General features: G+C 34.7%; 1 protein-coding gene across 5 annotated transcripts in view; it reads left to right on the top strand.

Annotated features, from left to right (window-relative positions):
- The first annotated feature begins 6,218 nt into the window (after positions 1-6,218).
- The window catches only part of LOC150103134 (uncharacterized), a 297,815-nt gene continuing 276,699 nt past the window's right edge, over positions 6,219-27,334 (top strand). For 2 of the 5 annotated variants that reach the window (XM_090397972.1, XM_090397966.1), the window contains exon 1: positions 14,272-14,443. The gene's annotated coding sequence lies outside the window, so the exon portion shown is untranslated. Of the gene's footprint in view, positions 6,353-14,271; positions 14,444-16,031; positions 16,076-17,618; positions 17,800-27,334 lie in introns of those variants that run through there. The other 3 variants (XM_090397967.1, XM_090397970.1, XM_090397969.1) reach the window with 3 other exon arrangements.

Here is a 27,334-nt window from a genome sequence, read left to right as displayed (position 1 = left end):
AATATAATGATACAGGGATTATAGCCTTCTCACCGACCCGAATCGCTAACAAAATTAAAATGAATTTTAATTAAAGTTAAAATTTATTTGAACTAAAGTTTAAAAAATTCTTGCATTTTACTAAATTCTTAGTAACTTGTAAAACTTTTTTAATAATTTTTATAAGTGGAACTATCTTTTAGGGAAATATATAAAAGAAACCCAAGATAGATGAGAAAATAAGAAAAGAATTCAGAAATAATTAGAACATTTAATTACTTAAATTAAGGGGATATTAAATCCCACATAGTTTTAAAACCGAATAAGAAACTCAAAGATTGGAATCAGAGAGTTTCTTGCCGAATATAGTAAACTATAAAGTATCGGCGACACTAGCGTTAGCAAATGCAAGTGATCCTAGTACGTAGTACAATACCGGGCAACTCGTAGCAAAGGTGGTAAAGTTCTGAGCGTTATTCTTAGGTATTTTCCATAATGTAAAAACACATTTCCTAGGAAATGTATGCTGTTATTACATTATGGAGGGAGGTCACTACCCAGACCGGTTTCAGCCTTTTTTGAGGCTTCATCAGTGAGTAGCTAGACCTAATACCAAAGTGTATAGCGAAAAGAACTTATATACTCTGCGAACGAGTTATCCAAACAGGTGCAACCATTAAGTTACTTAAGTATAAAGAGCTAATAAGCTTCATTTCGGCAATGAAAACATTACTTAAATTAAGGGGATATTAAATCCCACATAGTTTTAAAACCGAATAAGAAACTCAAAGATTGGACAGTCATACCCCAACTTACGCGAATCCGGAGTTACGCGGTTTCGTATATGTACGTATTCCCGTACCGCTTCACGCCTCACCACTAGTCGTATCTTTCAGGCGCCGGCCGCATTCGCCAGTGTCGCACATGCTGTGAACAAGCACTGACGTGTTTCGCGCGGTCTCCATTCATACACGATTTTTATAGTCTACAACCCTTGCGATTGTTTAATGTTATGTTCTTGATAAAAATTTTATCACATAAAAAATAATAATGTCATCCAAAAGAAGCAAGTCCGATTCTTCTACAGCTAGCATGAAAAGAAAAACATTGACTTTGGAAACAAAACTCAACATTATTATGGATTTTGAAGGCGGAATGAGAATTTGTGAGCTAGCAAAGAAGTTCGATCTACAGGAATCCACAGTAAGAACAATCATAAAAGAAAGGTTTACAGATTTTGGAGGACATAGATTCTAACGAGGAACGAATTGTAGCCAGAAGGCAAGGAATAAAAAAATCACTGGCTTGATATGAAGAAATTTTGCGTGACAAGAAAAAGACATTATGCTGTCAGACGAATCTATTAGACTTTATGAAACCATTGACATCGAAATAACTTTCTTTTTTTATGTACGAAAAACTACAATTATGATTATATTTCTTAAAAAATATAGATGTTTTTATATATAAATTACATGCAAAATTATATCCCGAGTTACGCGAATTCGACTTACGAGCTTTTTGTTGGTCCCACCTACTGCGTAACTTCGGGGTTTTACTGTATTCAAAAAATAAAATCGTTACAGAATAACAGAAAATAAATTAATTTACATAAATATACTTGAAATTTGTTTATTAAAATTTTTGGGGCTTTGATTTCATATTCACCAAATTAGAAATAACGGTCTTAACGTCTAATTCCGCACATATATCATTTTCAATAGCTATTAACGCCACACTAACAAGCATTTTTTGCGACATAGTTGTTCTTAAGTAGGTTTTAATCAATTTCAACTTGGAAAAAGGAACGTTCACCGCTCGCTACGCTAACAGGTAAGGTTTAATAGCATTCTTAAAGCAATTGGAAAGTTAAGGAAAGATAAATTATTAGACACAATAAAATTAAGAATATCGAAAGGGTTTTGAGTATTTAAATTAACCTTCCGAAAAATATCCCAGAAAGTGCATAACTCGTCATATAGTTCTATTGCATTTACATCTTTATTTTCGCCGTCCTTCAAGAGAATCTCTAAATCGTCACAATTTTTTCGTAAATCTTCGTTATTAATTTGTGGTAATCTATACAAGAAATTGAAATTATCATAATATGTTTTTAGTTGTTCAAAACATTCTATTAACGAACACATTGCAAGAATCTAGAAGTGTAAAAAACACATTCACTCTAAATTTATCTTTTGGCGATTGTGGCGTTTCGTCATGATGCTCATAGTCAAATTGTCGTGTCTTCTTTCGTCGTCGAACTTCCGTACCAGTTTTAAATTCTTGTTCTCCATGCAGTGCGATTTTACACTTACTCTTTGTTGCATGATTTTATTATGAGTAAACAGTAGAGTGCTGTTAACAAAATAACTCAATTTAATGAAGCTGCCGAAGGAGCATTCTTACTACTCCATTCACCTCTTCACTCAGTTCTTTTACCGTTTTTAGAACTTCTTTAAAATGTGTACCTGATCGATACTCTTGTAAGAATATTTTAAGTTTTCGATAGATTCTAAAGCAAGCGTAATGTTCATATTTTTGTCTTGAAGCATTTTATTCACAGGCTTTATTCTGTTAAGTAAATCATGCCAAATTATAAGAGAGCAAATAAATTTGTAGTATTTTATTTTAGCACATAATGTTTGTGCTTCATGCTGAGTTTCTTTATTAAAATTTCAAAAAGTGCATCGTAAATTTCTCCTAACTGATATCGTAGCGAGTGGATTGTATTAATTTTACTTTCTCATCGCGTTTCTGATGGCTGTTTCAATGTTAATTTTTTACGAACTTTAAAAGAATTGCCCAACGTTTGTGAGAGAATGAAAAGAAATTGTATATTTCTTGAATAATTGCAAAGAAAGTAATTGTATCTGCATTCACTTTAGCTGCATCGTTAATGATTAAATTTAGAGTATGAGCAGCACATGGCACGTAAAAAGCTCGAGGATTTTTGTTCAAAAGCAAATTTTGGAGCCCATATTTTTTCCCTTTCATATTTGCCCCATTTTCATACCCTTGAACTCGCATGTCTTCAAGGAATGTTCCATTTCTGTTCCATTATTGTTGTACATAAACCACGTCCTGTGGAATCTGATGTATTTGCAAAACCTAAAAAGTTTTCCCTGATCTTGACAATTCCATTGTCACAGGAAACAAAGCGAATAATAATGATCATTTGTTCTGTTTTACTTACATCAGGTGGGAAGTCTAAAATTATGAAATAATATTTAGATTTTCGAATTGATAATAAAATTGTATCCCTGATTGCGTTACTTAAAGTTTCCAATATTTCATTTTGACTGTCTTTACTCAAATAGTGCACCCTATTGTTTCGTTGTAGGGCACTTTCAACATGATTTTCCATAACGGGATCAAACATAGCAAACAGTTCGACTAATTTTAAAAAATTGCCGTTATTCCTTTCATATTATTTATCAGATGATCCGCGAAAAGATAAATTTTGGCTACCAAGGAATTTTATAATTTCAATCAAGCATTCTAAAACACTTGTCCAATGTTTCTTTTCCATTTCATACATGCTTTGAGTTTAGTAATCAATAGTAGTTTTGTTTTTTAAATTTTTATCAACTTCCTTCCATTTTAAGAAATTTTTCATGTGAGTTAAACTAGTCTCATGTATATGCAAAGTTGTACTTACATTTCTCCAATCGTTATAACCTTCTACAAGACTACTTGATTCAGTAGGTGCGAAAAGTTTGCAACAAAAGCAAAAAACAGAATTTAAAGTTTTGGAATAAATGAGCCATGTTCTTGGCACGAGCTCCCCGTTTTCCATTTTTCTATTATAATACGTGTCGCCAAATTTACGACCATATGTATCTCAGGGATATATTATATTTTTCTTTTGAACAGGACCCATTTCAATTAAAACAACTCGTAATTTTTCATCAATATTTCCCCATTCACCTGGATCTTCTAAATTTACAGAGACTAACAATGTGTTAGTTTCGTGGTCAATTACAACTAAATCTTCTCCTAACTGTTTTTCACTTAAATCATGCGTCTTGTTATCTTGTTCAATAGTTGCAATAGAACTTTCATGCAAACTGGATGATGTGCACGGTTCTTCAACTCTGATTTCTGATGTATCGAGTTGGTTACAATCTACATCAGAATATTTTAACAAATTTATTAAGAGCCCCAGTTTGTTTCTTAATATCTGCTTCTTTCGTAGCATGACGCTTACGATTTTGTGTACCGGATAACTTTTTAATTTTTGGTTCCATTTCTATTTTATACCCACAAGAAATTATTACACAACGCGACACAGAGACGAAACAATAGTCCACACTGCGCTAATGTCAGTAGCCTACTGAGATGCGTACCGTTATAAATCTACTGTTGCTATCCTGTCATTACTGCGACTTTGTAAACTTTTATTATTATTTAACTTTGTATACTTGTAATTTCTATTCATTACTTGTGATGTCTTTTTTCTTTACTTTATACTTTATTCTCCATTATTCTAATATAGCTGTGCGCTCTCTCTCTCTCTCTCTCTCAGAATCTCTCTTGTTTATATTATTACATGCTATGTTTACAAGAAAGTCAAATAACATTTATTTACATTTACTATGAAATCCTTCTATAAAAATCTTTAGCAAAATTTAGAACCTTTTTTCTTCGACTTTAAATACTTTCTTTAACACGAAAAGTTATCTACTCTCAGTTTACAAATTTTACTTATTAAACTCCAAGCTTACTCAAATCTCTCTGTTAAGTTATCTTTACAAATTTGATATCAACTTCTAACATGCCAATTGATTCTTTTAAGGACACTTCTTAACCTTATTAAACATATATCTTAAAAGTCTTTCTAATACAACTATAAGAGGAATTATATAAAAAGTTTTAAACTTACAAAGGCTCTTTATCTCACAATCAGTCAAAAGTCTTTCACTAAAAGTTCTATGGCAATTCTTTCATCTCAGATCTTCATCTGGAATTTTGGCTTCAGCTATATCTCATCGGGAGCGTAGCGGGACTCTTACGGAACCGGAAAAATGTTATTCTCCCACGGCAAAAAGAAAAACTTACCAGCGAAGGTACTTCGGGAAATTTGCCTCACCTTTTCTCCTCTGCTTGGGCTCGCTGAAAATGCCTGGACGACTGCCGTCTCAAGTAGCTTTAATTGCCGCCTCTAAGAAACTGAAAATGCCACCTCCAAGGAAAAATGAAAATGCCATCAACTGTCAATCAGCATCCCTCTCTGGACTGGAAACGTTTCTCTTCTACAGCGTTTGGGAGTTCTCCTTTCGGCAATTTGAAAGCCCTGTCTGTGGCCTAAAAGTCGTTTTTCTCGAACCGAGAAGCTCCTTTCTGGAAGCGGAAAACTCCTCTCTCAACCAGCGTCTGGATCTGGGATGCTCTCTGACGATGCCTGGAACTGAGCTGCTCTGTCTCTCTCTTCAGCAACGTCTGGGACCGGGCAGCTTTAGCAATGTCTGGAACCGGGCAGCCTCCTCTTTGACAGCATCTGGAACTGAGCAGCCTCTCCTGTCTCTCTGTGGACGTCTCTGGAACTGAGCCCTCTCTACTTCTGCAGCAATCTCTGGATCTGGGCAGCCCCTTCTGTTTGCTTCAGTTCTTTCTTATTATGCCTCATCTGAGACCTTGCATGAAGTTTGGCAACCCCCCAAAGAATCGGTATGATTCTTTCATCTTAAGTTTCAAGTTCGGCACGCCTTTTGTTCTCCTCCGCTTTCTTTTAATTGTAAGTTGCCGGCCATCGGAAAGTTGTTTGAACCTTTCTGACTGACTTAGCAGATGTTTACACTTAGAGCCTGCAAGCCTTTCTCATACAAACAAATTTTAATAACAATCTTTCTAATGCCGCCATGTAGATCTATTACATGCAGTTTTGGCGATAAACACATTGCCTTTGTTTTTAACACTCTAACATATTCTTATTAAAGCAGTATATACAGTTAACTTCCAGAGTGTTATTTACAATCACATCTAAACCAAACTATACAGAGACAAACAAAGTTTATTTTTACAATATTCACATGGGACTTAACCTAAGTAAACAATCGAATGTAATGTGCTTTAGAATATTTAAGCTACAATCGAGGTTTTACAGTACCATATGACTGGTTACGTAGCAACAAATGTTTTGTACGAAAATTCGTTTCTGCGCATAGAAACCGTTCACCGTTTCACTGTACTTTCTGCAGGCAAGTATTTATCCTGCTCTCGATACAAAATTGTAAACAGCTGGAAATATACAATTTTTTTTATTTTTATTCGGTGTATCCGGACTTATTTATTTTAATAGTGATCATTCTAATAATTTTTTGTTTTTCCCTTCGTAGCGGCGCCCGCATGCCCGCTTCCACCGGCCCTGAGTACAGTATGTATATATATATATATAGTTCTTCAGTTTTTCATGAATGCATGTAGATATTAGACAAAAAAAAAAAAAAAAAAAAAAAAACCTGAGCAGCACATGAGCAGCCCAATTAAGGAAAAAACCATAAATACATTACGTTTTAAAATTAGATTGAGTCATCTTGAACAAAAAGTGTGGTTCGGCCCTGTAGGCCCACTTGTATGAGAAAAGAAAAAAAAAGTAACGAAACTGGTTATATTAGCATTCTTCTTCTTTTTTTTTTTTTTTTTTTTTTTTACGTAGACAATATGTTTTATATACTTATAGAAGTTTATAATTAGCTCTTTCTCCAAGCAAATTATCACAGGTTGATATCAACACGTATAAAACTGGTTAATTCATTTCTAGCATGCTGGTAAAAATAATTACGATGCAGTATTTTATGAGAATGTTTCTGTTAAATATTAATTTAAAAGATTTTTATTGTGCTGTCTTCGGTGTCAAATAATTATGCTGTTTTAAACACCGTACGATAGAGGTTTCTAAAGTGGGGGATTTCCACTCCCCCTTTTCTTTGGAGGAACGAGTGATTTTCTGGGATAGGACGCATGTGGTGTTGACATGAAACTTTTTTTTTTCTCGTTTATAATAACGACATACGGAGAACCATTTTTCAAAACCTTTGATTGATTTATGTAGTTTATTATCGGACATATCACAGGATTCAAACACGTACAGCATTGGCAGAAATTAAAGAACAATATACACTCTTATTAATACTTCAGATGTACGTATTTTTAAAACTTAAATTCGCCGATTCATAACATACATAAAGCCAATTATTTGCAACAATACTTGTCTGCTATACCCTCTTACCCGGGTGCTAATTAAATTCACTGATAATCTTGGGCCAGCTATTCTGTGATTGGCTAAGGAGGAAGACCAGTTGTCCATTGGGCTTAAAAGAGTAAAAATAAGTTAATTTATTTGTAAAGAATATAGAACCCTTTGTATTATAATAGTACAATTTTTTGCTGTCAAACAGAAAAAAAAATGTACTATTATATTCCAAATATTTAAAACAATAATGAGACTTCTCATAAATTTAAAGTCTGTAATCCTCTAAAAGAAAATTGAAATTTATTATTTTTATTTTATATTTCGATTATAGCATTCTGATAAAAAATGAGTGTCGCTATATTACATTTCTTTACGTTAGACGTAGACCCCTCCTACTCTAATATCTTTCAGATGTTCGAATTCTTAGTTCGGAATTTTATAATTGCTCCATAGTATTTGCTTTTCTTTTTATCTTCAAAATTAATTTCTTATAACATGTAAATGATTTACTCTTAAGGGGAAAATAATTAATAAAATGTAAATAAAATTAATAATAAAAAAGAATTAGCAAAATGTAAATAACATTTTAATTTATTATCTAATTGTTTTATTCTTTCGGCAGTAGATGGCAGCACAGTGAAAGTCAAAATGGACTATAATAAATTTAGTTTAATCCTTTATCCAAGCGTGAGCAAACAAAGTTTGCGCCTGAAAATATCTTCAGGACTGGGGTAAGGTAGTACAACATTATGGGAGATACTGAGATAGGAGTGATGTTAGCTTGGTCCACCTTTGCTACGAGTTTCCCGGTGTTGTACTACCTTACCCCAGTCCTGAAAATACTTGCATAAAGGATTCACACTTGGATAAAGGATTAAACTAAATTTATTATAGTCTAACCAAGTGAAAAATAAACTTTCAAAAATAGACTATATTTAATGTAACATCTACATCCCAGAGTACATGTTTTATTAAAACATGTAGTCAGGGATGTTTACTGCTTAAAGAATAAAACAGTTACAGGATAAATTCAAATGTTATTCACACAAGTAATTCTTTCTTTCCTTTTTCTAGTAAGAACAAATAATTCATATGTGCCAAGAAATTAACTTCCGAAGATAGAAAGAAAAGGAAATACTATGGAGCAGTCATAATTACGAAAATCATCACTGAGTATTTTATGAAAACATGTACTGGTAATGATGCTGTATTAGTCCTTGAAGAAGGGATGCTAATCTAGGATAATTTCCTCGTGCTTTAAATCGACAAATTATAATTTCAGCACAGTATAGACATTACAGTCCGATGAGTGGAGGGTCTTCCTGTAATTTTTATTTATTAAATTACAGCACAAGGAAATTCAAAGATCAAAGTAATTTCACTTCCTTTTGTCTCCCATTTGAAGCATTGTTTAAAGTATCTCATGTTTAGGAAATATAAATGTTGCTTAAATGATCACCAATCTCTTAAAGAAGAAAAATAATTTTTAAAACTCCACTATGTATATAAAATCAAAATGCCCGTTGTTGATACAACCTATAGTCAATCAAGTATATATTTTGGTAATTATTCGTAATTACTTAGCATTTTTAAATGCGAATTTTACCCATGAAAGGATGTAAACCACTTTAACCTTTACTTAATCGACTCACGGTTAAATAACTGGGAAACCTCTCCCCTCTTTTTTTAAAAAATAGAATTATGGACAAAACAACTAAGACTATGAGGGTAGTGCATTTTGACTGTTAATCGCATGTTTTTTTTTTTCTGAAAAGCCCTTCCACTTATATATGATACTAACTAACTGACATCTATTTAAAAAGTTATAATGAAAGTCCCAGTCGGGGTTTGAATCAAGGGATTTCCAAGCAAAGGTCTTCGTTCATACCAACTACGACAGAGAAGACTAGAAACGTGTTCCGTGTTTATTATGATTACTTTGAAAGTTAGATTACGCCTGTAAAAATATGTTTAGTTTAATTAATTGTAATTGCTATTTTATGAAATAATATTAAAATAAAAAATCTTTAATATTATTATCTAATGTAAATATAATATATGATTATTTTATATAATTATAACATAGTTTTGTTATAAAATCAGAATCTGTTATAAAAATAAGAATTTGTTATAAAAATAAGAATTTGTTATAAAATAAGAATAATAGTTTTGTAATAAAATAAGAATAACTAGCACCTTTTTATTCCCTTTTATTATTTCAACTTCGTTGTTTTGTTTGTAAAGGAGTAAGTGGCACTCCTTAGCCGTTACTTTTTTTTTGGCAATCGGTTGGTAGTCCCGATCTTCACCTTTATAATCACAGAAATATTAATGCGTGCATGGACAAAAACTGCACAAAAAGTGAGTAGATAGCTGTTCCATCTCGTTGTTCTTTATCTCCTAATCTTAGCAATCACTGTTGTGTGAATTTCTAATCGATTATTGATGAGTTAAAATATCTAAGTTTCCAGCAAGAAAAAAAAAACTCACCTGGCAGATATCAGAAGGAAATTGGGTGAGGAAAAAAAAAATCCCTGTAATCCGTCGATAGAATCGAATAAGGTATTCCTTCTCTTGCGTCTTGGTCATTACCACTAGTAACTTTTATTCAAAAAATTATTCATTACAAATGTTACGAAAGAAAAAAACTTCTTTTATTTTAAAATGCATGTATTAAATATGTACATGTTTAACATGGTCTTGTGGAACATCAGGACGTACTGGTGGGGGAGGGGGGTGTTAGTTATATAGTGTGATAATATAGTTGATGCGGTGATAGTTATAGATTTTTCGATTTCTTTTATCAGATAATGCATGTTTTATTCAAAAAAATATTTTCAATATTATCATTTTGAATGCAACACTGAGCTCACTGCTACTTCTTCACTGGATGAAGAAACTCAGATGTATGAGGAGGAGGTATTAGAGTTGTTGCAAAAACTGAATAAGAATTCAGCAATAGGGACTGATGGGATATCAACATGGATGCTAAAAGAGTGTTCAGTTAAACTGGCTATTCCTTTGACCAGGCTAATATAACATGAGTCTCACAACAGGGAAGATTCCGCAGGAGTAAAAAAATGTATGGTCCCATTGCCCAAGGGTGGTGAAATGAGTAATGGATCCGACTGTCACTTTCTCAGGAGTAGTGGTGAAGATTTTGGAAAAGTTGGTTAGGGCTCGCATTCAGAAATGAGTTGATACAGACTCTCTACTTTGCAATTAACGGCGTGGGTTTACTAAAGGAATGTCATGGTTTAACAACTTGCTCACATTCTATAATAACGTACCATTGAGCTAGACAAGGGGAATGGATACACTTTGGATTTTGATAAGGATTTTGACAGAATACAGCATGAAAGACTGTTGCGTAATTTGGAGAATGTGGGTCTGGATTATAAAATATTAGCACGGATAAGAGGATTACTGACCGACAGATATCAAAATGTCGCATATGGGGAACGTGAGTCTGCAAGATTTAAGGTAACCAGTGGTATACAACAAGAATCAGTCCTTAGCCCACTGTTGTTCATTCTGTACATTAGTGACATTGGGAAGGATTTGACATGCAACATGAGCTGAGTGCTGCTGATATGTAGCACTCCTGATTTACTTATGATTTGAATAGGCTGGAATTGTGGGCATTTGAAAGTGGATGTCAGTAAATGTAAAGTCATTCACTTCAGCGTGATTAGATATCCAATGTTGTATATATTGGTGGGATTATGCTAGAAGAAACTGATGAGGCTAGGGATCTTGTAGTGTTGGTAGATAGGAAGTCGAAGTTCAGGAACATGTAGCAAAAATTGCAAATACATAGAATCGAATGGGTTTACTAAAGGAATGTCATGGTTTAACAACTTGCTCACATTTTATAATAACGTGGTGCGTGATTGGAATGAATTGCCATTGATGTTGTGAGTGCAAGCAGTGTAAATGAATTCAAGAATAAGTATGATAGCTGGCACGTGGAGTATGTAACCTTCCTCAATGAGTCCCTGATCCCCTGGAGGTCTCTCTTAATAATAATTTTGTATTTCACGGTAATTGAATAATCATAGGATATCTAATCACGCCAAGTGCATTACTTTACATTTACTGACCTTTTTTTTTTGTGGCTTTGATAAATGGTAAGAGATCCTGTTCCTGGCGCTCTTGTGACACTGGCAGAGAAGAGAGCACCCTTGGCTATTCCAATGTCATAGCGTTTCTACGAATCTGCTTACAATGATAATAATTCAAGCAATGTATTTTGATGTAAAAAAAAAAACTTATAGATCTGTACATTTTTTACTTAAATCCATTCCGTTCTGGTTATTTTTAATCACCGGAATTAATTCATTTTGAAATTTCAAAAATTATTTTGAGATTTTTAATGTCACTAAAAAAAGGAATGTGTGTGTGATGGGGGGAGTAAATAAGCTGAGAAATGCACACACTCACACGCAACTTCATATAACGCAAGAGCCTCCGTAGTTCAGTCGCTTTCGACGAGCCCTTTGGTTAGAAAGGCCTGGGTTCGAATCCAATCTAGGATGCGAACCTTTATTAGGACTTTTCTACTAAAGGTGAGTTAGCTGGTATCATATACTAGTAGAGTTTTTTTTCTCCCGGAAACTCGAGTTTTTCGTCCCTCAGAACAAGTAAATCGGCCATTAGAACACACACAATTAACAAACATAATACACTAGCCTCATAGCCAGTGGTGAGCTATAAGGGGCTCGCGGGGCCTCTGGCGAGCCCTTTGTTAAATTTTTCTCAAATTTGCGAGCCCCTTGTTCTTCTTGTTTTGCTTTTTTATTTTTTCAAAAAAAAATTTTTTTTTGAAACATATTTAAGCGATAAACTCATACGGTGACCTAACAAAAATTAGTCTATTCGGCAGTGTATAGATTATTTTGGAATTATTGTTTCAACTCCTCTATAACGAATGCGCCCAAGTTTGAAAATAAAATAAGCGCATGCGCTATCTTTACTCTTCTCCTTTCTGGTAGCCCATCGTATGGTAAAACCAGTAGCCAATCAAATGTTTTATAAAAGATTATAAAATATTTCATTCTTATTATATTTTGATAGTTAAAAAATGTTTTCCTTATGTAAGATAAATTAACACAGTTGATTGGGTGCAAATCTTTCATGTTTAGATCATGAAATATTTGTTTAAAAATGATAGCCTTTAGAAGTGGATTGTCCTCTCATACTTTTTGATTGGAATTTGTACATAAACTATATTAATAAAAGTTTTTGTGTGAAATTTTTTTTTTTTTTTCTCGACGATGCGAGCCCTTTGTTAAAATTTCCATAGCTCACCACTGCTCATAGCCCTTGAGTTGCTTCGGCCGTAAATCTAAACAAACCAAACTAAATCATGTACTGTAAATCTCACATGAGTGTGGAAAGTAACTAAAAGTGACATGTGTCCCAAGTGGCGAATGAACTTGCATAAGGCTGAAAGCAGTACAAATCACACTCGAAGTTGTTGATACTAGTAGAGTGCATAACATGCATGGAAGCAGTCTAAAATCCTCCGATCCTGCTTTGTGCTGAACAGAGCGATCTCTATCGGTCGCTCATTTGCTAAAAGCTAACTCGTTTATAGTAATGGCTACTGGTTCGAATCCCGCCATAAGTTACGGTTAGTTAGTTATTTTTGATATTTATGGCACAAAGATATCAAAGGTCATACTGCGCCAGGCCACATCAGTACATGTAGTAAATTATTACTAAGACAATTGCAAATATTCATGCTCCTGGCGTAGAGGCGTAGCAAGGGAAGGGCGGAGGGAACGGTTAGCCCCGGGCGACACTTTGAATCTTTTTGAACTTTTGGAGTGAATTCTAAAATACAGTCTCGAGAACTCAGTTCCAAATATTGTAATACTACTGCGAATTTTCCTCACAATTGCTGTAAGTATTGCTAGTTGTGAGAGGAGATTTTCTAAATAAAATTGATTAAGAATTACCTACATTACTATGAAATAGACTTCGCCAAAGTCATCGACGATTTTGCTAACAGAAAAGCAAGAAAAATGACATTTTAGAATGTTGAAATTAAAGTTTTACTTAAAAAATAAACATAGTATTTTAATTTATTTCCCTATACGTCGTTTTGACTTTTTGTAGTATTTTTGATGTGTATTGAGAGGGGCGGCAAACTCAGGGATCGCCCCGGGCGACAAAAGCTCTAGCTACACCACTGTCCTGGCGGGATTCTAACCTGCAGCCTCTGAGCGGGAGAAGGGATACGCTGACCACTCGACCAACAAGGCCAGCTCCATAAGTTATGAATGTATGTAGGGGCATGCTTTTGACGTGTTTGTTAACTTAATATAAGATTGTTCAAAAATACAAAATTTCTATAGCTGTCTTTCCCCTTATCTTTCTCCTTCCTTTTTTTGGAAAGGTTAAACCAGAAGAAATATGAAATAATCAATGCCGAAATTTTAATTTATTTTAGTAAAATTTATCAACTTTTATTTTATTAAGTCAAGAAATAAAATATATATATATATAAATATCGAATAAAATGTATATTTATTGCCGATATATAGGCTTATAAAGCAATAACTTAAGTTTAAGTCTTTGATAAACATAAAGAAATTAAAATATGTATTTGTGTGACACAAATTGTGTCTAACACAAATGCAGCCAAACCATATGTTAACTTGTATAGCTATTATATGTTACGACAGACTTTTCTTGGTTGCACAAGCAACGTTGAGTATAGCGTGAGGCTATGTAAACCTATCTTAAATTGATATATTCTACAGGCAAGCCTCTTAGATTAATTATCTCTCACGAATGTATGGCATAGTCCTGTTCCTTATCGTAAAACTAACCTAATAAGTCATAGAGTGCTGAAATATTTGAATTCTGAAAGTTACATTTTTTTACTACCAAACAAATAATGAAGAGAATATTTTACATTTTACACCGAGCATAAAATTGAGTCGTTTATGATCATTCACTTGTCGCAGTTTTATTCGTAGTTTCCTGAGTATATCACGAGAGTATGAATATCATTACGTCATCGCTACGTTTTCAAGCGAGTAGGTTATAGTAGTAGTAAGCTTTTTTGCCATGTAATGGGACGTCTGTTTGCTTCCGCTAAGCGCATCTAATATAACTTCGAGCTAAAATCAATATGCGTGCTTGGGTTTAAACCTGTACAAGGAAGAATACGGGTGAAAGAAATGCCGTCGCTGGTAAGCGACAAAGCTAGAAGGGCAGATGACAAAATGTTGTAGAAACGTGATCGTGTGTTTTCTTCAGGTAAGGCAGTATTTTATGCAATAAACTTATATTCGTCTGCATGGTTGTTAAGAGGTTTTATTAGTGCACTAAAATATTTTAGCAACCTGTAAGCTTTTCTAGTGTTTAGCGCGTTGTGTGGTGCCTGTTAGCACGGCTATGAATAAACTATTGCGGGTAGGGGTGGAACAAGTAAAAATTAATAGCATATTCCAGTTGGTTTTGAAGGATATTTCCGCGGTGAATCTGAACGCATATTTCGAGGATATTCTTGAGGTATTTGAGTGCAGAAATGCTACATTTATTTTAAATTATTCTATTATGGCTGCTTGGTTTTGAGTTCACTGTTATGATATCCGAAATGATTTTTGCTTTTTTGTGTGTAATGTGTAAACTATTTTGATTACATATTGTTTGCGTTTAAGTTGCATATTGGATTGGTTTTCCCCCATTTCAACAATTCATTCCTGATATCATTGACTAGAAAGTTAAAGAATTTGACAATGCGTGCATTTTTGTGCGCACAAGTTTCTCAAGAGAAGTAAATAAAATCTGACTCCTGTTGAGTTACTGTGGCCCGTAATAAACATTATTCGAGACCGGTTACGATTGAAGTTTACAGAATCCGAATCGTAACCAGAATTATAATAATGGTTAATTATAATTCTTTGACTTATACTATACTCCTCAAAAATAACTATTCATTTGTTTTTGAGTGATGAAAATCGACCATACTAAAGTATACGCATGCGCTATACACCATAATCGAACATGCTGTTGCTCATTTTCCCTAAGTACACAGCTGGTTGCTAAGCGTATATTTGTAACAGCGTAGCACTACTCGCAGACATCTGTATCGACCAGTATAAAGCTAAACCTTTTTCATAAATTTATTCAATAATATATAGATTGCTTTAGGTGTTTATTTGAGACAGACAATCCTTGAAAATAATGGGCTGCCCAGCAGTTGATCAAAGCAAGGAAGAAATTGATTTAGAGCAGCAAATATAGTATGATTCCTTTCTATAAAATACTGTATATTGTAAGCCTATAATACATTTGATGCTGTGGGTGGACTACGTCTCAGATAATCCTGCTCTAGAGGAACTTTTCTTTTTCCAAGCCACTTCATTCAGCAATAGGTTATTGATGGATTGATACCTCACCTGGCGATGAAATTCGACCCTCAGACAACCAGGTGCATATCCAAATAGCCGTCACATAAAAAAAGAATTAAATCGAACTAGTTTATTTCTTATAATCGAGCTACCGTAATTAGCAAGGCCCCTTTATCGAGTTGATTAGCGTAAAGAATTCAAGTCCTAAATTAATTCTTTATTTTTGATGTGTTAGAGTTAGTCACTGCAATATCATCATAGGCCACCATTTATGTTGTATTCAAATACAAAGTGTAATACAAAGTTCAAGAGACTATTTAGGTTTCACATTTTTCATACGTATCGCTTTCTGACGGACGAGTTCAGAGCACGTAATGACACTACCTCTGACCATGCTGTGAACAAATTACATCAATAGTGCTTGCACATATAATGCCCAACATCTACACTTTTGTATTCTTTCAGGGAAAAAATGCCCATAGCACGTAATCGGAGAAAGACCATCACCTACTCAAGGAAAGGTGATCACAGTGAAGTAAGTAGTTTTGTCATCACTTAGAATGCGTGGCTTAGAAGGGGTAGGTGCGCTAGGGCTGTGGAAGTTGCCAAGGTCGCCAGTGACAGGACTTTACCAATTATTGATGTCATAAAAAAAAAAAAAAAGTGCAGCTGCGAATTTGCCAAAAGCGCAAAAACCTAGCCATGTTTCTGAATACGAATAGGCGGGCACCGCCCTTCAGAGCTTAATTAAGCGTCGTTCGGTTATCCTGCACGTGAAGAAACACTACCACAAACGATGCCTACACATGTAGCAAAACGTTCAGTACAATAGAATTCTCCCAGCGCAATCCGCAAGCTTCTGGTCACGTGTTCTAAAATCACGTCAAAAAAAAAAAAAAAAAAAAAAATAGACTGACTTATAGTTTACTATACGAATTCCGTATGCTCAGTTTTTTAAATTATATTACAGACATCCCCAGTAACCCGATTCTTTTCATTACTTTCAGTGTCACTGCTGACGGGCATGATCAACTGATTATATAATCTTTATCCTGAATATAGCCAATGCCGGCTTCAAACTTTTTAGTATTGGAATAAGTCTTTTCCGCCCTTAGCTACGGCCCAGAACACAATCGCACTGGAAGCCGAACACCGGATTTTCTGCTCTAATGTTAGAGAATAGAGCCCATCGTAATTTTCCTTCCGAAAGTTACGTTCAGGTTCATACAGTCTAAAATCTTAATATTATGATAATACTCTGACATTCTTTTCAGATTCTCAAGCATATGAAAGCATTTTTTTTTTTTTTTTTTGCAAGCGCATTCACAGAATTTAGCCTTACGGCCTATAACAGATTCACAGTAAGATATTGGAAGCTGTGACTGACTGATAATTTTTGAAATGAGTCGTTTACTTAAAAGATTTCATTATAAATGAAGTCTATCTAAATTTTTCTTTAACGGTTTATAGATTTCTACATTTAGTTTTTAAAGATTTAACAAGCGCTAAATATATAGGCACTACACGAAATTCCCTTCTTGAGAAAATAAAAAGCGAAGCATTTTAAAATGAAGTATAAATCGTTCATTTTTACATTCCATTGTACATCACATGTTCTAGAGCTTTCTTCCTGTTACAAAACAAGCCAAATCTGCTGACTCAGCGTGAAGAAAAAGATTTATAAAATTGTTACTTATGAAGGCCTTTGCCAAGCTGTTCAAGAGAAGCGTATTTCATTTAAAGTGTGTCGGGAGGGTCAAATCTCGGTATGTAGGACGAACTTTTGAAATTAATGACTGGAGGAAAATGTTCTTTATGGTACGTATTCATTCAAACAGCACTTAAATATCGTATTTCTTAATTCCAAACTTTATATCGTTTAGAAAACTGAAACCAAACGATCACGTCGCTTTGTATTTTCTGTTCCTATTATCAGTGACACATTTGCAGTATATGCTGACTTTTCTTTTCAATGTATTTCTCGCAACGCAGTGGAATAGATCAAGTCTCGAACTTCAGTCTGAAAACCAAGGGTTATTTTTGTGGAAGTAGTGTTCGACGAATTCGTGTAACCACACATTAGGTGTCGTATAACGAAATATGTTGCATACGATTAAATTTCATATTAAAATATTTAAAACGCCTTATGAAATAAATTTATAATGGGTTTATCTGCTACTCGGGTTTTGTGTGTAGGGGAAAGGAAATGGTGATATATAAACTCCTGTACTACTTGGACGTCTTCATGCGCCAAAAATGGTTTGTTTCAAACATTTTGAAGAAATTTTTTTCGTAAGCTTTTTCTGTTTATAAATTATGATGTTTATAATTTATTCAAACGGACATGCTTCTGCTTTAAAATTTTAATTTCCCAAACTTGTTACTTTTTTTTTTATGAAATTACGGATGACTCTCGAATATTGAGATAGTAAGAATGATCTCGCAAATTCTTTTAACTTGGGGGGGGGGGGGGGGGTAGAGGAGAGTACCTACACGGTAACTTCACATGAAACCCTCAGCACCTCGTTTTCTATTCCAAGAGATGGCAATGATTTGGAACATCCGGGTGCAGAACTAATTGTTAGAAGGGGAAAATTAGTGATATTTGTAAATATACCTAATTTGATTAAGCATTTTCAAAGTTTCTCTTCTAATTCGTTAATTGCAGTTTTAAATTTATTTTGTGCTTAAATTCTTAGCAGGGATATAGTAAAAATCGTTTTTGTGATTACTTATGAACTTGATATCCTTGGTTAATTTGTGTATATCATTTTTCATACTTTGTGGGAAAAATAATTGCCGAGAATGGCTGTCATATATCAAATGTATTAAAGTGAGATAATGATCGACTTATCATCGAATAACTATAGTATAACCTTTTAATCCTATCGAAAGTTTTTTTTTTTTTTTTTCACTTGGTTGTTGTACCACCTTACCCCAGTCTTGAAGATACTTTCAGGCGCGAACTTTGTTTGCTCCCACTTGGATAAAGGATTAAACTAAATTTACTTTAATCCTATGTCAAATTCTCTTTCAGATCGTAAATTTTTATAATACTGGATTCTATTTTGCTGTCTTGCTGCATAGTAAAAATTACTATATTCAGTTTCGATTTCTTTCATGAAATGTTCAAATTCATGTGGTATATCGATTGGAATTAGCTTTGAAATTTTCGTAACATCCTTAAACGAAAAACAAACAAACAAAAAAAAAAAAAACAGTACAGTGCCTCCTAAAAATTATGATGAAAAAACTTCAGGTGTTCAGAGTCAACTTGCGTAACTTCCTGCTAATTTAACCCACTTCCCTAGTTACATGTTTCCACTACCATCTAACTGTTACTTCCAATTTTTTTCCCATTCCATTTCCAAAGAAATAGGTGTTTCTGTCACTTTCAGGAACAAATCAGGTATTAGCTTTTCCAACTACATAAACCAACAAATTCATGAACGACAAGATATTTATCAATTCCACAAACTGAATATCAGCATTGCATCACAAAATGATTTCGCTCGAAAGTAACTTGCCGAATAAATTTACACACAATTCTCGGGTACGTCTGGCTTAAATCGATATAGGTAGGCCAATGCCTTAGTCTACCCCCCCCCCCCTTTATTTGAAACGCGTATGCCAAATATAAGACTGCCAAAATATGTTTGGCTGTCTTGTATTTCGCTGGAAGCACAACGACGTGTGTTAGTTTATATGCCAAAATGAGTGAAACAATTCAAATCGTAACGAACAAAAGATTGATAAGATTGAATCTGCTGTAACTATTTACACTAAGTTAATCATTTGTTTTTTAAAGAATTCAGAAGCGGGTATTCATACCACTAATTACTCATTGGGTAATGAACTTGAAAGTGGGGGGGGGGGGGAACAAACTTTCCTTTTTATGTTCACCTCTTATAATGATTTTTTATAATATACGCGTACTCATAAACGTTTTTTAACAAAACGTTTCCTATCAATGGAAGTATTTACTATTTCAGTCGTTTTTCATATCGCCAGCTTTGGTTCAATAACACTAGGATGATTCATCCATCGCTTTACACGCAGGGACACTGAATGGTTTCTTATGCCCTAGCTCGGTATTTATGGATTTGACTAAAACAAGCTGGTCATTTCTATAGCAACTCAAGTGTGCCGCTTTTTTTTTTTTATATCGTTAGCTCAACATTTAACTCAACTTTTTGAATCGTATTACGAAATTTGCTTCTTAGTGTTTTTGCATACGCTGGAGTTGTTTTGAATTTACGGCCGAAGCAACTAAGGTTATAAGGCTCGTGTATTATATCTGTAAATTGTGTGCTTCTGGGCAGTTTGCCTGTTTTACAGCATGGAAAACTCGCAAGTTTCCGGACTGAAAAACCCACCATCTGTATGAGACTGGCAAACTAGCCTTGCTGAAAAGCTATTAAGGTTCTACCGTCCTAAAAGGGCATTGAGCATAGGGTGATTTAACCAGTTTAAATATAAATATGGATTTAAAATTTAATCTTAATGAACTTTGATGCGAATTATTTTCCAAAATACTTAATGAGAGTAAAAAATTAATACATGGGTAGATTTTATAGTTGAATGATCCGACAGATCGCATATTGTTCATGTTAAGAAAATGAACATGCTCGGGTAGTAGCTGACCTTTTAATAGTCTGATCTGTGCGAAATTAGTTACCTTTTTTTTTTTTTTTGTCATGCTTTCCTTTGTCTCTTTGCAAGGATATATGCTTTAAGTTAATTTTTAAGTAATCTTTAAGTTATTCGACCTCAGTCTTTTCATCGAAAGATGGTAAGACTGAGATCGAACCCCTTCAACGATGGGAAATTTAAGTCTAGTTGATTAACTAGTTCTCAAAGTCTTTTTACCCCGACACAAGCGGACGGGGGAGAGGGGGGATCTGCCAGTACAATTAACAGACACTGTTTTCACCTGTTCGCTCGCCCTAAGCTCCTTAACACTAACTCTAAACACAATTCTTTCCTCGAATTAAAACATCGAAGGATTTGATATTGAGAATTGAGTTAAAGAATTTTAGGACAGTGAAAAATTAATCACTTTCGGCCAGAGGATACTACTCGGGGTGGGGAGTGGGGCATTAACCAGTAAGATTCTTTTAAGTACAGCAATTCGATATCCATACACTTCATTCCGAGTATTTTTTTTTATCAATACTTGACGATTCTTTATAAAATGTGTAGTTATAATACGGTTTAAGCGCACACACACAAAACTGGTTTAAAATTTCGAATATTGAATGATTAGTCTTACCAGACAGCAGAAATCAAATTGAAATATTTGAACCACATGGGTTTGTTTGCGCACGCGCACACACAAAAAGCAAGCTCAAGTTGATCTGCTCTTATGCTATACAGAGAATGCAGGTTTTCCATTACATACGAAAACCCTGTTGTTTTCTTGGTAGTATACGAACATTATACAAATATCAAACTAATGATAGCTCCAAAAACTACGGGAGTTACTTGTGAAACTTCAGTAGCAAAATAATATCTGTACACTCTAAGCTTTGGACTACTATTGTCTCCTGAAAATGATATGCCGATATCAGCTTTTCAAAAATGTTTTGAAAGTAACGATGAAGAAATTTGAAGCAGCGAATACTGAATTACCTCTCCGGAGTAGAAGAAAAACAGTCGTCGAAGTTGCGCTGTATCATCGTAGGACGTAAATGTATAAGAGACGTGCCGATTGCCATTCTCGAAATGTCAACAACTAAAGTGCAAATTAGGGGAAAGGGCCAGAGATGATCGCATTTTCAGTTTCTCATCGAAGCACTTCAAAATAATGAAAAACATACTGAACATCTTTTTACACTGAGGTGGCATAAGTATAAGAAGATTCGATATGGTTAGTAACCGACTGCTAACTAACTATGGATCAATGTGTTTGTTTGGCATCGAACATGCGAGTGATTTCTTATTCGGAAATCACTTGGAACTTTTGTCGAGTGATTAGTTCGGTGTAGATATTGTAGAAAAACCGAATGATTACCTCGCTTAAAATGGAGTCATTTTAATTTTCGAATATCCTGCTTTTTGAATTAGACAACTCATTTATTAGTTCTATGAAAGCGAAACTAAGCACTAAAATGTTGCTTTGTCTAATCGGATGAATTTGTACGAATAGTCTTTGTACAAAGATCCCCCCCCCACCTTCAAATTTCATTTGAAATAACTCGCTATCAGGATATTTGGCAAACTGATACATAATTGAGGATATTAAATACTATCATTTCTATTATCATCATCTGAGACTGATAAGGGGACCGCGGCCCACAGTTTGGGAAGCGTTGTCCTATAACACCCACTCAAAAGTTTACAGACCTACGACAGTCCCTCTTTCTCCTGTTAACCAGAATCTGTAATCCAAGTACTTGCAATCTGTCCTAATAATCTAAATTCCCATGTAAAGAGACAAAATTCCTTATCCTTAGATGTCAACGTTCGCTTCAACATAACAATTAACCTCGGAGTTGTATTTGCGACTTTTGCTATGTGATCTTTAAACTTCGAAATCCTATCCACCGATACGCCAAGATCCCCTGCCTTCTCAGTTTCTTGTAGCATAACCCCACTAATATATGCCGCTGGAAATCTCATCATGCCAAAGTGCATAACTTTACACTTACTAGCATTAAACTGAGAACCATTTCAGTTTATCCAAATTTCCAGCCCTATTCAAATCATTTTGTAAGTATTGAATATCAGTAGCATCCCTGGTGGCCCTGCCTATCTTCGCATCACCGGCAAACAGTTGCATATATGCATAGATGTCATTAATGTATAGATTGAACAATGGCCCAAGGACTGAACCCTGAGGTACACCATTGATCACCTTAAATCTGGTAGATTTACACCCACGTGTATACCACCTTTTGATATCTGCCTGTCAACCATCCCCTGATTCAAGTCAAGAGTTCATATTCCAATTCCATATTCTCCAGTTCATGCAAGAGCCTTTCGTGTAGTGTGCTATCAAATGCCTTAGAAAAATCCAACAATCACATAGTGTATCATTCCCTTTATCCAACCCGGCCGTAACATTGTTATAAAATCTAAGCAAATTGCTAAAACATGACCTTCCATTAGTAAACCCATGCTGCTCCTTGCAGAGTATAACTTGTTTGTCTACCCATTTCTGTATGCGAGTTCTTACCAACTTCTCTAAGATCTTTACTACCACACCAAAGATACTGATAGGTTGGTAGTTACACATCAGTTTTTGCACCACCCTTGTACAATGGAACTATTATACATTCCTGTGATATCATTCCTCAGTTGAAATTTGAGTTATACAAACATGTGAAAGGCCTAGCCAATTCAGCTGGACATTCCTTTAGCAAACGGGCAGATATTCCATTTGTCCCTATTGACAAATTCTTATCCAGGTTATGCAACAGCTCTTCAACCTCATTTTCATGAACCTCTAACTCTTCATTCAACAGCAGTAGCACTGTGCATCATGTTACATACACCTTTTGAATAATCTCGTTAGCTTCCAACACTAGAGTACCATCTGCATTCAATAAAGTTATTCTTTCACATTCATTCATTCTTTCTTTTGCTTGCGGCATAACGACAAATTCTTTTGGGTTGCCTTTAGCTTGCATGGTCAATTTCTTTTCATACACCGATTTAGCTTTCCGCACATTACTCGTTACTTTTCTGGCCTGAGTTTTATATATTTTTTAACTCTTATTCTCACGACATTCTTTCCACATCATCTTCTTGCGGATCTCTTGCTTAATAAGGTTGCACATCCAGTTCACTCCCAACCTATCTATTCTTCGAACACTATGGATACATTCAGATACTGTCTCATTTAAGCAATTTTTCAAAGATCCCATGCATTGCTGACATTTTCCCATTCATAACTGATACCATGCGACCAAAGATATTCTAAGTTTATAATAATTTACAGCTTTGTCAGATACTTCCCAAGAAAGTACAGCATGATCATTGTCATCAATTGGTGGTAAAATAGCCATATTCTTAACAGACACCCTTTCTGACGCTATGAGTAAATCCATCACTCTTTGAACTCGAGTTCCTTCTTTCACATGGTGCTTGAGAAAGTTGTCTCGTAACAATTCAATCAACTCCTTTTCTTTCTTATCATGAGATTTCTCTTCTACCCAATCAATGTTTGGAAAATTAAAGTCGCTAATAATGATCACTCGTTTGGTACCCATAAGGCTAAATTGGCGATGCATTTCTTTATCCCCTGCAACTGAGCCGCCAAATCTTTAGCAACACCTCACCATATACCGTATTTTTTGGACCATAAGACCCACCTTTTTTACATAGAAAAATCGACTGAAAATTGGGGTGCGTCTCCGAAAGTAACATTAAAATACGAATCTTGACACTGTACCGAAGCTGTTTAGCGAAGTTCAATTACTGGCGCAATATGTTAATAAAATTAGTAAGTACGCCACTGAAGGTTATATCACCTAAGTTATCTCGCTGCATGTGGATGAATCGCCGATTTAGAGCGTCAATAGTCATTAGTGTGTAAACATATGCGCTTTTGTACGGTTCATTTGAATTTTTTTTTATAAGTCGTTAAACTTTTTATCTTAAAATTAGAAAAAATGAGTGTAAAACAAAAAAGACTTTAATATAACGTGAGTTATAAATTAAATGTGATAAACTATGCAAAACAATATGGAAACAGAGCAGCAGAAAAACATTTTGGTCCACCACCAACAGAAAAAATGGTTCGTGAGTGGAGAAAACAAGAGGAACAATTAAAACTGCTATGTAAACACAAGAAAACATTCCGTTCGCACCTAGAAAAATGGCCAGAATTAGAAGTACAAATGAAAAATTGGGTGACAAATCATCGAAACATGGGAATATCTGTTTCTACGAAAATGATAATTTTTGAAGCGAAACGATGGGCAACTACTAATGGAATATTAGATTTTACCGGTTCACCGTCTTGGTGCTTTAGATTTACGAAAAGACATGGGTTATGCATGCGTACAAAAACCACTCTATCCCAAAAAATGCCGGCTGACTATGAAGCTAAAATTACAAAATTCCATACATTTGTCATATCAGCGAGAAGGAAATTTAACTTTGAGCTTAATCAAATTGCGAACATGGATGAAGCGCCTCTAACTTTTGATGTTCCTTCAAATCGGACAGTAGATTCAAAAGGCACCAAATCAATAGTGATCAAAACAACAGGTCACGAAAAAACTCGCTATACTGTAGTTTTAGCTTGTTGCGCTGAAGGAACAAAACTACCCCCATGTTAATCTCCAAGAGAAAAATGTTACCAAGAGATGAAATTCCTCATGGCATTATTATCCACGTTCAAGATAAAGGCTGGATGGACGAAACAGGAATGAAATTATGGATACAGAAGATATGGGCAAAACGTCCAGGTGCGTTGTGTAAAAAGCCTGCGATGTTAGAGTGGGATCAATTCAGAGCGCATAAAACAGAATCAACAAAGAAGCTTCTAAAAGAAATGAATACAGAATTAGCTGTCATTCCTGGAGGCCTTACAAGTCAATTACAACCCTTGGATGGATCTATTAATAAACCATTGAAAAATTTTACGCGGGAAGAGTGGAACAAATGGATGGCAAAGCCAAATCACGATGTTACAGCAACTGAACGTATGAAACGGCCAACAATTTTAGAAGTATGTACCAGGGTGAAACATTCATGGGAAGCTGTGAAAGAAGAGACGATTATAAAGTCATTTAAAAAATGTGGATAAGTAATGCGATGGATGGTACCGAAGATGACGCAGTTTTTGAAGGGAGTGGCAACAATAGTTCAGACGAAAGTAATACGAACGGACACATTAACGAGACGAGTGATAGTACCGACAGTGAAGATGAACTGAATATTGCTAATACAAATGATTGCAACAATACAATAAAAATTAGGTAAGAATTTGTAAATATCTTTATATAATAAAATATTTTTTTCTAAAAATCGTCTCGTAAATTTGGGGTGCGTCTTATCGTCCGAAAAATACGGTATTTCATTTTGTTAGCCTCCACTACACACTAAATAGCCTCAAACTTACTGCTACATGGGGGACATTGTTACCATCATTGCCTTCTTGCGTTTCTACCCCAACTGGACTAAAGTCATCTGATATCATTAGTAGTACTCCTCCTCCTCTCGTATCTCTTCTGCAATTCAAAAAATAGTATACCCATTACACTCTATCTCAGTTACCATATCTGATTTTGATAGCCAGGTTTCAATAAAGTAACGAATTCAACCATTTTGTTTCTGATACTCCTGGCATTTGTGTATAGACATAATAAATTACCACCTAGCCTATTCTTATAATAAGATATGCAATCTATTTGGCCTTGTTGTAGAACGTTCTCTTTTCCCTCCCCAGACATACTTAAAAGGCCCGAACTCAAAGCAAATTTTTCCACTGCTTCGCCACATACATAACCATGTTCGAAGGCATGTCTTTTCATATTGGATCTTTATCACGTTTGCATACCATAGTTGGACTTTCACACACATTTTTTTCCATTCCTCCATTGATTTATTTCCCCTGGCTTTCTACATACCAAGAAGTAATTTTTTCAGGCTCATGATGCCAAATGTATTCAAGTGCAGGCCATGGTACAATTTTTACATTCTCATATTTCTTTCTAGCTTCTTCCAACAGACCTTTCATATCTTCTCTCATACTATATTTGTTGCTACTTATATTATTAGTACCTACGACAACTACCATCTCTTTTTTACTTTTCGTTTTTCAATTACGTTTGTCATATCTTTTAATTTTCACCCGTGGGAAACCAGAAGTGGTGATGGCCTCAGCAAGCGCAAATTTTAATATTGAGTCACCATACCGTATCACTTCTTTCCCCCCCCCCCTTACATTTTAACTGACTTACGTTGTTGTTATTAATATTATGAATACCAAGTTCAGCGCTTTCCTGACTGTTCTTCTTTTGATCCTTTTTATCCTGTCTAAGTTTAGTTAAACGTTTTTCCATTTTTTTCTAATTCTCTGGTTGATTTTGTAACGATTTCTTTTAATCGAGAAATTTCTAATGTCTGCTTTTCTTCAGATCATCATCACTGCAGCAGCAGCACTTTCGTTCATCAGGACAACGCTCTCCTCAGTAGCAACAACTTGACTTTAGACACTGCCCTGTTGTGACGAGTTTTCGGTGCCATTCTTAGAAACTAATAATCTTTTCTGCAATTATGCTGTAGTACAATATTACACTAGAAAATTACAATAATATACTAAAAATACCATTTAAATCTAACAAAACATTCAATAAATCAACAATCGCAGATCTCAGGAGCATTCCAACAGCACGTCGTTTCACCAGATAGCCTCGAACCCAACCTCCATATAGAGTATATATATATAATTAAATAAAATGAAACTTAAAAACGAATTTTTCCAGAGTTTATATATATTCTCAAACTCTGGTAAAATTCAAAACTTGAATTCGTACATAAATTTGTCAAATTGAAGCCTTTTGGTTCTAATCCTGTTATTAAACCTGTTATGCACCTACCAATAGTTCACTTATGAAGAATATAACTCTTAGACTTTGGATTGCTATGGGATTAAATAGTTTTTGCCGTCTTTAGTTTCTACCTTGTCTCAAATGAGATAGAATTCGAAACAGTCAGAGCAGTGCAATAATAAAAGGAGAATTTTGGGCTTCTGGATAGTTAATGTTTTTTTTAAGTAGTGTAAGCCAAGGCAACATCTATGCCGAAGGTTATGTTAACTGACTGGAAAAATTCAAAACTT

This window comes from Typopeltis vanoorti, chromosome 9 (genome assembly GCF_054136105.1).
Source record: "Typopeltis vanoorti isolate ZY-2024b chromosome 9, IOZ_Tvanoo_1.0, whole genome shotgun sequence".
Taxonomy (NCBI): Eukaryota; Metazoa; Arthropoda; class Arachnida; order Uropygi; family Thelyphonidae; genus Typopeltis; species Typopeltis vanoorti.
This window is presented reverse-complemented; position numbering and strand designations above follow the sequence as displayed.